This window comes from Mustelus asterias, chromosome 8 (assembly GCF_964213995.1).
Source record: "Mustelus asterias chromosome 8, sMusAst1.hap1.1, whole genome shotgun sequence".
NCBI lineage: Eukaryota > Metazoa > Chordata > Chondrichthyes > Carcharhiniformes > Triakidae > Mustelus > Mustelus asterias.
The window spans coordinates 62,679,795-62,692,605 of record NC_135808.1 but is presented as its reverse complement, the minus strand read 5'-3'; the positions used below and the strand labels follow the sequence as shown (position 1 = coordinate 62,692,605).

The window sequence follows — 12,811 nt, the reverse complement described above, 5'->3', positions numbered from 1 at the left end:
CACAGGTTGGCACTGCCGGATTGGCATAGTGCCAACCTGGCAGTGTGAACCTGTGCCAAGGGGTGGGCCCCAGTGGGAGCCTTATTGGGGCGGAAGGGGGGGTGGAATTCATTTTGATGGTGTGGTGGCCGGAGCGGACAGAGGAGCAGGCGAGCGGGAGGGTGGCAGGGTAGAGAAGTGCCAACTCAAATCAGGAGTGGAGGGGTGGAGGCCCCAAGACCTCCGTGATGAGCTTGGGGGTGGGGTTTACTCAGCTTTTGATCAAGGTACCCTTTAAAGATGGCGCCCTGATATGTGAGCAGTGAGGTTTTGCTGCTGTATTAAGGCCCTGTCCCCTGTATCACAGTGTGAAACATTTGGCAGAATTTTGTAAGATCTGGAGTGAAAATCGACCGGTTTCTCTGGAGAGAAACACACCGGTTTTTGCGCCAGAAACAACACTCTGCCATATTTTCATAAGATTTCGCCAAGTGTCCTCTGACATCTTAGCCAGTCAGTTTGCTTTTTCTTACAAGTTTTATCAATAGTCTTGGCTAAAAAGGAATGAAAGCTCCTGATGTGCAGCAAGTTCTCTCCCCGGGCTCTGCAATTTCCACCTTGATAACAAGACCTGGTATGCCGGAACTGAACTGTTCATGTGCTAAATCAAGGTGTATTCTTCTGTGACTATCCTGTAATTTAGTTTAAACTGTAATATTAACTGAGAAACAAAATCCTATTATCCAGAAGTAGCATTTGAAACTTGTGCTGAGTATGTACCAGCAGGACACCATATTTTGATTTTTTTTACCTAATGTATAAATATGCTACCGTTCTAATGGATATGTCGATCTTTGTTGAATATTATGAACATTATGTCTACTCCCATGAGTGATTTTATGCAGCTTTAGATTTATTAGAAATTGATATTGGCAGAAAAAATCAAATTTTCCAATTAAATAGTTGAATGTATAATTTCTCAAGATACTTTCTGTGTTTGTTGCCACCAAAGCTTTATTTATTATTAAAATAACATGATCCATGAGCTGCTCTTTCCATGACTCCTATGTTTGCTAATTATAATTGCTACAGTCAGAGAGAGCAGGGGAGTTAGTGAGGCAGTCTATTGGATTGAAATTCATAACTTAATTGAGGTCAGAGTCCAGAGCTCAGAGAACAAAAGTCTTAACTGGGACATGGCTGATCAATAGTAATAAATATCTGGCTTGGCTACAAGCAGTTTATTGTGAGGGATTAGCACAGTCTGTGGAGATTGAGAAACAGAAGGACTGGGAACTAACTGAGCTGCCAGACGTTCATTAGCATGATTGGTGGGATCCTTGCTCCCTTTTAGCTGCTCTGCTGGGAGATGCACTAATATCAAAATAAGAATGACTGGGACTTCACTCTGAAGGCCATTTGCCTTGTTTCTTTCATGGTATTTTTCCATTGAACCATTTTTTTTGTTTCCTTCCAACCCATTCCTACTATTCCATGCACCAGAAGCCACCACCTCATTAATGATATCAACAATCCTTTGGACTCTGCTGAGCTCAGAATGAAGCCAAATTCTGGGAAATGCCCAATGTTCTTTAACAGAATGCTGGAGAGCATGTCCACATGTTCTGCTCAGAGCAGCTGTTGTCAGCTTACACTTGCAAACTCGTGCGTTTATCTTTTTACTAACTCTTCCCCTTGCTCAAGATTCCCACATTATTTTCCCTCTAAAGGGCATGCAGTCTAGTGCTGTTCTCTGGGTTGGTAGGGCAAAATTTCCCAAGTACACGTGTATGGAATTAGCTGAAGCTGTGTTAGCTCAGGGCTGGCTATTTTTCATATATCAGTAATTGGAGTTAAATGTAGACTGCTGATAAGGTTTGTTCTCATGACCACTAGTGTTCGAAATACTCTATTCAATCTTGCTTCTTTATGATGGTTATTATAACAGTCACAGTTCTAAGCAGATGTTGTAATTCTTCCTGTGTTCACCTGAGCATCGCAATGTCTGGAACACCTGAGTGATTTCAACTATGAAACCACGTGCGTGTGAAGTGATTCTGCATATGTTTGTGTGTGCGTGTGTATATGCAAAAGACCCCTTTTACACAATACAGAGCTGTGATAAAAAGAGTACACCAGTTTTTACAATTATGCTTGAAATACCAATAAATTGCCCCTCTGTAACCTGCTACAAGTATAATGCAGTGTCAGTGCAATATACACTTATTTGGAGCAAAGGGGCTATCTTAGTAGTTTTCAAAACTACAAATAATCTGAGGAGCAAATTAAATTAGCAGAACATGATCTGAGTTCTGTAAGTGTCCAGTAGTTCATTTCCCTAACCTACTTGTAATTGTTTCAATCATGATGGGTAGAGTGCAAAATAAAAGTTTAAGTTTGTTTATTAGTGTCACAAGTAGGCTTACATTAACACTGAAATGAAATTACTGTGAAAATTGTCTAGTCACGGCACTCCGGTGCTTATTCTGGTACACTGAGGGAGAATTTAGCATGGCCAATGCACCTAACCAGCATGTCTTTCGGACTGTGGGAGGAAACCGGAGCACCCGGAGGAAACCCATGCAGACTCCACATAGACAGTGACCCAAGCTGGGAATCGAGCCTAGGTCCCTGGCGCTGTGAGGCAGCACTGCTAATTGTGCCAAGATGTTTGATAGTAGATAAGTCTAATATTTAATTTGTTTACTTAAGAAACAGCTGACAGGTTTCATCTTCATAATTTACTGAAAGAATCTACTTGGGTACTATACTTCAATATTATAAGACTGGCTTCAGTAAATGTTAGGTAGAGCTGCCACATGCTTATTTGATATTGGTGCTTCAGTATAATTTCTGATTTGTAATATTGTCTTGCTATTTCTATCAGTATAGCTTACATTTCCGATGATATTCTACTGCTTAATATCTGTTAATGATCATGTGAACCAGGGATTGTGCTGGCACTGAAATGTCCTGTGCTGTCACATGAATTCTTTCTTTATGCAATCTGGATTATAAAACACTCCATCCAGGCAAGGCGGCACTTCAAGCAAAATAAATTGGTATTTGTTACCAAGTATACAAATGAACAAAATATTGATTTTGCACTATGAATGATCAATTTTCTTGCTTATGGAAACTATCAAAGATACCACCTCACTATGTTGCTATAAATAGGCCCACTTTTCTAGTTAGTTCAAAGCCAACAGGGCCAGACAGCCTGATGCTACCTCTAGGCCATTGCTCATATGCTGTTTCTGAGAGTAAAGGAGGGAGAGAACACACCAGCCCCCAAATTTAAACCCTAGGTCAAGTGTTTGGCTCACCAGTTCAAGCCACCATTCCAATTGAAACACCTCTCCTTCGCTGTGTTGCTATCACATGTCTAAATCAACTAAGTCCTTGGCTCCACGAGTACAATGAAACAATGCCTGACCTTTTGAGGGGTTTGGAATGAAGCAACAAAGATATGGATAACCAAGAGGTATGGTTCACAGAATGGGAGAAATGTATTTTGCACAGAGATTTTTGGGCAATGGGATATATTACCAGATTGGGGAATAAAGGGACCTTGTCAACCTTCTCATTTGTATGAGATAAGGAAGTGGAAAAAGGGAATAAAGAACTTTGGTACTGGATCAGTAGGCATGTAGGATTACAAGTTCTGTTCACATGGCCAGCACTGAGGAGTTTGAGTCAAAGAGCCAGTTTTCACTGAAATTTTCATTACTTCTATGGAAGTTTGGTTGGAGAGGTTAGTTGGGGGTGGGAGGCAATGGGAGAAAGTTGAAGGATATTTGGATTAGGGACAAGTGTGAATGGATGTTGGGTTGAATGATTGACCTCTGCATACCATCTTGCTGTTAATTTATCTGGATAACAGTAAAATTTGCTGCTTACTTTCTGTTGTCCTATTGAACAGTAGATGGTGGAAATTGAATGAAACAGTAGTGCAAAATATATGAATATGTCACTTAAAATCAGAGTCATTTGGGGGTTGTGATCCCTGACAAATAACAGATGATTATGTATCAATAAACTTTAGGTGTCGAATCATGAGATCTATTGTTTCAAAGATTTTTGTTTAAGACAGACCCTAATTGAACAGGGGAACTGAAAAGTGAAACCGTAAACAGAAATCAAGAAGGGAAACTGAGAAAAGAAACTGGCCCTCTCAGTTTCTAAGACAATTAAGACTGAGACTGAGAATAGAAACCAAAACTTTAAGGTTGAAACTATATGAAAGGAGACAGACCCTTCAGAATTCAGTGGCAGATGATGAGTTCACTGGCTGAAGACAGAAACTGAGAATAAGCAAATATATATTTGCTGCGGTTGATTCTATTATATGAAGATAACATTGGTGGATCTGCGCTATCCAGATCATCATTAGCAGAGTTGAGGATGGTCTGCATTTTGGTGAACAGTGTGCCTATGAAACTTGGGTTTGGGTGCTGTCAGCTGAGTGTTAGGTTAAACCCAAAAAGAAGAGGAATTGAAATCCTCCATGAGGAAGACAGATTTCTGAAGGATTTTGCGCCAGAAATTGCCGATATATATGCTGCATGCACTGCTGAGCCAATTTATAAGATCCATTCTAGTTGCATCTTCTTTTTAATGTGTAGTTTATAATTTACACCACAATTTACCTGTTAATTGGTTTAACTTGTGTTGATGCCTGCATTTAAAATATAGGAAATTAGCTAAACTAGTATTTAGTGTTTGTTTTGTTTGACTCTTGTATGATAAAAAAATATTTTGTTTAAATTGTACAATTTTGTGGCTTCATTCTTTCAGTAAATAATTGGGATTTTGGATTTTTTCCTTCAAAAAAAGGTATCGGTCTCAACTGAGATTGCTTATCTTAAGAGTATTTTAAAAGTATATTAAGGGCTCTGAGTTCTTTAAATATATATTTTACCTTGCAGTTCTATGAAATGCTGAATTGCTTTGACAATGTTCAAATCTTTATGTTTTTCACATCCCAGAGGGAGGGCTATGCATTTCCATTTATTCATGCCCCTTACCAAATGTTGCAGAATCCCAAGATTTGATTATAGAGCAGAACCCGTAACATTATTCATGCACTGCATATGAATTTTTATTTGAAGAGCAAGTGTATCCATCAAATATGTTTTTCTTCAAAAGTTGTATCATTTGATGTTCAACTTTAGCATCTTTCCTTCCAATCTATTTCTGTGTTCTAAATTTTAAGTGGGGGAATTGATGGTACTGCAAAAGGTATTGAGTTTTGATAGTGAGGGTGAGATAGTTGAAGCATAACAACAGAACTGCCCTGGGCTAAATGAATGTATCTTTGTTAATTCAGCTTGGCTCACATTGTTGAGCTCCTGAATTGCTCCAGACTAGTTTCCCGGTAATATTAACAGCACATACCATTTAAACAATGATATTTACTAAATCAACAAATGGACAAAAATGCCATTATTAGTCATAAATCTTGACACAGACTTTCAATATTTAGAACTGGTGCTCGCTAAAGCTGTTAAAACTGCCGCATTTTAGATGATATCATTGAACAAAATACTGTAGTTCTGTTTTATCCCCCCCACAAAAGGAACCATTTGGATTGTTTGTCCCACGGCCTATAATTTCATTGCTAAGTGGTACAGATGAGTCAAGAATTACATTAAATTTGAATATCTGAGAGTGCTGCACCTCCTATCCCATAATTGCAGATGTACATTTGACATGGCCTAACAGCCAACATGACAGCCTTTTTGGAGAAAGAATTTTGACCCATCTCACAGTATTACCTGAAGTTTCCTTCTGTACAGTGCTATTATAGCGGCCAGGCTTCATGATTGTCATAGTATGAGAAATTGCCATTTATCTTGAATTCCCTGTTGGGGAATGGCCATAGAATGGGTCACAGTTATGTGACCTTTTTAAAAAGGAGTTATCTCCTTCCTGTAACCTAAATTTTGTAAACTAGTTTGAAATTGTCATAAATCATTCTACCTTTTTCAATGTTATTTGTTTTCACTTTCTCAGGCAACCTTGGAGCATAATTACACAGACTGGGGAATAAGTAGTAACATACAGATGTTGAGCATTACTCTGTTAATGTAAAAGGAACAACCACAAATGCAGCAATATAATTCCAATGTCTACACTGATTATTTTGGCTCACTCTCCAAAAGCGGAGGGAGAAATTTGATTGTGTCCAAGAACCAGGCATTATAACTTGCCTTGGCCAAACCAAATTGAGTTTCAAGTGGAATGATAAAACTTGATTGAAACCCCAGTTTTAGTGCAGGGAACATAATAATTGCAGCAAGCAATTCATGAGAAACCACTTTAGTTACTGTGCACACTGGAAAGAAAACTTTGATTTCATAGATAATGTGAGGGTAGCAGGAGTCGAAGCAAATTCTTTCCATTGAGAATTATACTATCTTCTGGGTAGTTTTTGGGTAGTTATCCCACCACAGATTTACCAACTGACATATTTCCATTTGGGAGAGCCATAATTCCTAAATACCATCTTGAGTCCAGTTGAATGGGAGATAATTTAACTATTTCCACTTAACCAGAATATTTAGCTTGGATCTCCCCAGACTTCTGATGTAATGATTGATGTAAGGAAAAACTCCCACCAGATCCCAAAAACCTATGAAACGGACAGAATTTGAGTGGTCCCTTCCAGTCCATAATCAGGATATTTTGTATGTAGAGTGTGTGAATTCCCTTATCCTCCATGATCTTTCCTCATTTAAAGTAAATGCCAGCAGCAGGCCTTTTGGTGATTTAGGAACATAGGAGCAGGAGAAGGCCATTCCGCCCGTTAAACCTGCTCCACCATTCAAAACAGATTCTGCACCATTCTGCACCCCTCTCCCCACTATCCCCTGATGTCATTTGTATCCAGATATCTATTGATTTCTGTCTTGAACATGCTCAATGATTGAGCTTCCACAGCCCTCTGGAGTAGAGAATTCTAAAGATCCATCACTCTCTGAATCTTAAATGGTCTGCCTCTTATTCTGAGATTGTGTCCCCCAGTTCTCGACTCACCAACCCGAGGAAGCATCCTATCCACATCTACCCTGTCATATCCTGTAATCCTGTACATTTCGATGAGATTACCTCTTATTCTTCGAAACTCTAGAGAATACAGGCCCTGTTTCTAAAACTCTCCTAAGACAATCCTACTATCCCAGGTTATTCATGAAGGCCCCGTCTTCTCAACTTTGTCTCTTGCCTGAGGTGTGGTGATCCTCGGGTTAAATCACCACCAGTCAGCTCTCCCCTCAAAGGACAGAGCAACCTATTGTCATCTAGGACCATGGCAACTTTACTGTTACAGTCCCAGGGATTAGTCATGTGAACCCTCCCTGCAATCCTTCCATGACAAGCATATCCTTCCTTAGAAAAGGAGCCCAAAACTATACACAATCCACCAGTTGCGGTCTCTCCAAGGCTCTACACAATTGCAGCAAAACACCTTTACTCCTGTAATCAAATCCCTCAGCGATGAAGCCCACCGTCCCATTTACCTTTCTCATTGCTTGCTGCACTTGCATGCTAGCTTTAAGTGACTCATGAGCAAGGATACCCAGGTCCTTTTGGACATCAACACTTCGCGACCTCTCACCATTTAAGAAATATTCTTCCTCCTCGACATCCTCCTCATCCGAGGAGATGTGGCGTTCCTCCACCACCTCTTTGGTCCAACTACTTGCCCCGCTGTAATGTAAGGTTGTGCAGAGCACAGCAGACCACTATCATGTGTGACACCCTCTGGGGGCTGTATTGGAGGGTTCCCCTGCCAGGTCCAGACACCGGAACTGCATCTTGAGAAGGCCAATCACCTGCTTGATAGGGCACGCATCGAGCATGAGCCTCATTGTAGTGATTCTCAGTGGGTGTTTGTGGCCTCTGCTGGTGTCATCAGTCACCCCCTGAGTGGGTACCCTCAGTCCCCGAGGAGCCATCCTTCCAGCTGTTGCTCTCCCTCAAAATGACTGGGATCTGTGAACGTTCCAAATGTAACTATTATGGACCCCCCTGGGAAACGGGCACACACTTGCATAATGTGCATTACATGGTCACGTATGATCTGGACATTGAGGGAATGGTATCCTTTGCCATTCACAAATGGCGCACTGTGCCGCCATGGGGGAGCACAGAGCCATGTGGGTGCCATCGATGACACTCAGCACCTGGGACATGCCTGCTCTCCGTCTACTCTCGATTATCAGTAAAGTGATGGAAGAGGTCATCAACAGTGCTAACGAGCATTATTTGCTTACCAATAACCTGCTCACTGGAGCCATGTTTGGGTTTCTGCCAGGGCCACTCAGCTTCTGACTTCATTACAGCCTTGATTCAAACTTAGACAAAAGAGCTGAATGCCAGAGGTGAGGTGGGAGGTGGGCCCTTGACTTCAAGGGCATATGACCAAGTGTGGCATCAAGAAGCTTTAGCAAAAGTGAACCCACTTGGAATCGTGGAAAAGTCTACACTGATTGTAGTTATACCTAGCACAAAGGAAGATTGTTGTGTTTGTTGGAGGTGAGTCAGCTCCGCTTCAGGGTATCACTGCAGGAGTTTCCTCGAGTAGTGCCCTAGGCACAGCCATCTTCAACTGCTTCATCAGTGACCTTCCTACCATCGTAAGGTCAAAAGTGGGGTTGTTGGCTGCTGATCATGCAGTGTTCAACACCATTCATGACTCCTCAGGTACTGAAGCAGTCCATGCCCAAATGCAGCAAGATCTGGATAGTATCCAGGCTTGGGCTGAGAAGTGGCAAGTGACATTCGTGCCACACAAGTGCCAGGCAATGACCATCTCCATCAAGGGAGGATCTAACCGTCGCTTCTTGACATTCAATGGTATTTCCGTCACTGAATCCCCCACAATCAACATCCTATGGTGACTATTGACCAGAAAAGTAACTGGACTAACTATAAAAATAAGTGGCTACAAGAGCAGGTTAGAGGCTAGAAATCCTGCAACAGGTATCTCAGTTCCAGACTCTCCCAAGTCTGTCTGCAGTCTACGAGGCACAAGTCAGGAGTGTGATGGAGTACTCTACACTTACCTGAATGAGTGCAGCTCCAATAACACTCAAGAAGTGCAGCACCATTCAGAACAAAGCACCCCACATAATTGGCACACCATTTATAAACATTCACTTCCTCCACTACCAATGCACCGTAGCAACAGTGTGTACCCATCCACAAGATGCATTTAGGAATTCACCAAGGCTTCTTCGACAGCTCTTTCCAAACTCACAACCACTAGCATCTAGAAGGACAAGCGCAGCGGACACATGGGAATACCACCATCTGGAAATTCTCCTCCAAGCCACTCACCGTCCTGACTTGGAAATATATCGCCATTCCTTCAGTGTCAAGCTCTGGATCTCCTTCCCTAACAGCACTGTGAGTATACCTACATCACATAGACCGCAGCAGCTCAAGAAGGCAATTCACCACTACCTTTCCAAGGGCAATTAGAGATCGGCAATAAATGCTGGCAGCGCTGCCCACACCCCTTGCATGAATAAACCAAAATCTCACACTCAACGATCAGATACAGATGAATCATAGAATCCCTACTGTGCAGAAGGAGGCTGTTTGGCCCATCGAGTCTGCACTGACTCGCCAACAGAGAATCCCACCCAGGTCCTATCTCTATAACGCGACATATTTACTCTACTAATCCTCCTAACATATACATTTTGGGACACTAAGGGGCAATTTAACATTACCAATCAACCTAACCCACACACCTTTGGACTGTGGGACAAAACCTGAGCAGCCAGCAGAAACCCATGCAGGTATGGGGAGAATGCTCGAACTCCACACAGTCACCCGAGGCCAGAATTGAACCTAGGTCTCTGGACCTGTGAGGCAGCAAAGAGGCAGCAGGGCTAACCACTGTGCTGCCATGGTGTTAAAGCCATAATTATAAAAATAGGATTTATAAGTAAATATCCATGTGGGTGCAGGCCTGATGTTGTCTTAGTTGAATTAATTCTTTAGGTGAAGTAAAGATCTTTTTTGAAACACAGGATTCTCATGAATCTGTGAAACTTTTTATAGACAAATGGGCAGGAGATTGGTTCTTCGGCTGTGTTGGAAGTTGGAACAAGTACAGTACTTAGGCTGCATTAGAAAACTTTCGATTACAAAGTTTCAAATTTAGGAATAGCATTTAGGACTCAGATGAGGAAACAGTTCTTCACTCAGAACTGTGAAATTCTCTAACAGATAGCCTGCGAGGCCAAGTCACTATATATTTAAAAAGGAAATAGATGGATTTCTGGACTCTAAAAGCATAAAGAGGTATAGGGGCAGCTCAGGAGAATGGCATTGAGATAGAGGATCAACCTTGATCATATTGAATGGAGTGGTAGGCTTGAAGGGCTGAATGGTCTACACCTGCTTCTGTTTTCTACGTTTCTTGGACACTGTTAGAATCAGAAAGGACAGACAAAAAAGGGAGAGGATGTTCTTAAACATAAGATAGTCATTAATAAATACATTGCAATAAATTCAGGAGAAACTTCCTTACTGAGTGAGTCGCGAGAAAATAGATCTCATTGCCACTATGTAAATTCTGTGCAAGAAATTACAATTTATGTAAAGATGTTAGCAAAGGAAATCAAATGCTAGGATATATTCCAAGGATCTTTTGCTTATAAGTTGAAAGAAATGATTCTAACCTTGTGTACATTTGAAGCGTAAAAATGTAGAAAATTTATTGCACAGAGGAAACTTTGGCCCATTTGAAACATGATATAATAAGGATGATTTTATGGTAAGACTTGTATTTAGTTTTATGGGAAAAAGTGAATTCGGGGCACATGACTTACATTTGATAATGCGAAGGTGCATCATTAAAGTAGACCGTTTGATTCAGACTGTGAACACAGGAAGAGATAGATTTAAAGTGTAAAGTTCTTTGGGGAAGATTGGAGATCAGAAGAAACATTTTGTCCTACCTCGTATTGGATATATGGAGCATATCGCCATAAAAAGCATTTGATACATGTCCTTTTAAGACCAGTAACAGCCTGTATTTACAAAACACCTCTGACTTAGTAAAGCATCTCAAGTTGCTTCACAGCAACGTCATCAAGCAAAACTTGGCATCAAGCCACATAAGAAATATTAGACAGATGGCCAAAAGCTTGGTAAGTTGTTGGTTTTAAGGGTGTCTTAAAGGAGGATAGGAAGACAGAGAGCCAGGCAGAGCTCTTGAGGGAGGATATTCCTGAGTGTGGGTCCTAAGGCAACTGAAGGTACAATCACTAATGGTAGAGTGATGAAAATTGAAGATACCCAAGAGACCGGAATTGGAGGAGTGCAGGATGAATATTTTGGAAGGCATGAAAAGCGCAGGTTATAGGGAGAGTTATAGACTGAGATTGTTGAATACATTGCACACGGTTTCCTGTGATGTTGAAAGGAAAGAATGTAACTTCCATTAGAGTTGAATTGTGATGTTATGGTCATAGATGACTATTATAAGGTTTTGCTCAATTACGTTTGGGGCAAAGTTTTTATTTTTGTTTGATTAACTGAATGGAGGTGGTGAGAGGTCATCGGCTAGAGCTCTAGTAGAACCTCTGAACCAACCATCTTGATTTCCACCTCTAGCTGAACCAGGAAATGCAGAGCTTTGGGATCCCCCTTGATTCTGAGCTTGGTTTTCTCCTTCACACCCACTCTGTAACTGAGCCACTTTTGTCTATGCATCATTGTCTGCCTCATCTCAATTTCTCCCCTATTTTTCATCCTCTGCTTGTAAGTCTCTAGACCTCATCTCCTCAAGGCTTGGCTTCTCCAATATGGTTTCCCTAATCAGTTGCCCACAAGCTCAGACTTCACCCAAAGACTGCAACCAATATTGTCATCTATACTGAGTCTCACTGCCATCCTGCACAAGCTCCATTTTTAACTGTGTCCCATCATGACAATTCTACCATACTCTACCTTAGTATGGTTATCAACCTGAAACATGCTTTGGGCTTTTCCACTCCCGTTCTTTTTGGGCAGGTTTGGTGACGGGAGCAGAAAGCGGCCCAAATTGCGTTTTACGGCGGCAAACAGTCTCACTGTGATTGTGTCTGCGCCCCCGCCAGAATCCTGGGATCCCCACATTCAACATTGGGAACACTATTGTAATAAATTTGAATCTCATTATCTGATCATTCCCCCCCCCCCCCCCCCTCCCTCCTCAACCCGCCTCCACCCTTTGCTAATACATTCACATGAGGGTACGGTGGTGTGAATTACAACTGGTTTCCTAAGGTGTGCACATGGAGGGCAGACCTTCCAGAGGAGCTCAGGTGAGCGCATCACTCGGCAGAGGGTCATGCCTGGGCAGTGCCGGGGATTCCATTTTAAAAACTGAGTTGTTGGGCGGGGCAGGCTCAATCAGAGTGTGCCCAAATCAGTGTGACGTTGTAGGTCCCACCCCTTGACATTTTTCAATTATATTCTTAACGATAATGTGGGGAATGCCGCTGTTGATGCTTTTCCTGCCCGCTGCCACTCTCTGCAGAAAAAAAGGTAAAGTTCCATCCATTAGCTCTGTTTCTCTCTCCAGTAATGCTACTTGACCTGCTGAGAACTTCCAGCACTCTGCTTCTCGATTAGTATCCAAAAAATGCAGTGCCCTTTGCAGGATATCTGCATCCTGTGCGGACAGCAGAAAAAATTGTTCATCTGCTTAATTAATTGGATTTCAGAATTGTAACAAGCAGTGCTGAGTCTGAATCACATAAAGTGTCAGAATATTGGATTCAATGTCAACTTAGGTACCCAAAGCAAAATAAAAATACAAGAGAGATTG

At 41.7% G+C, this 12,811-nt stretch overlaps 1 protein-coding gene across 1 annotated transcript in view; it reads left to right on the top strand.

Annotated features, from left to right (window-relative positions):
• acbd6 (acyl-CoA binding domain containing 6) overlaps positions 1-12,811 on the top strand; it is a 189,446-nt gene that overhangs the window by 78,440 nt on the left and 98,195 nt on the right. The gene's annotated exons all lie outside the window — the stretch shown is intronic.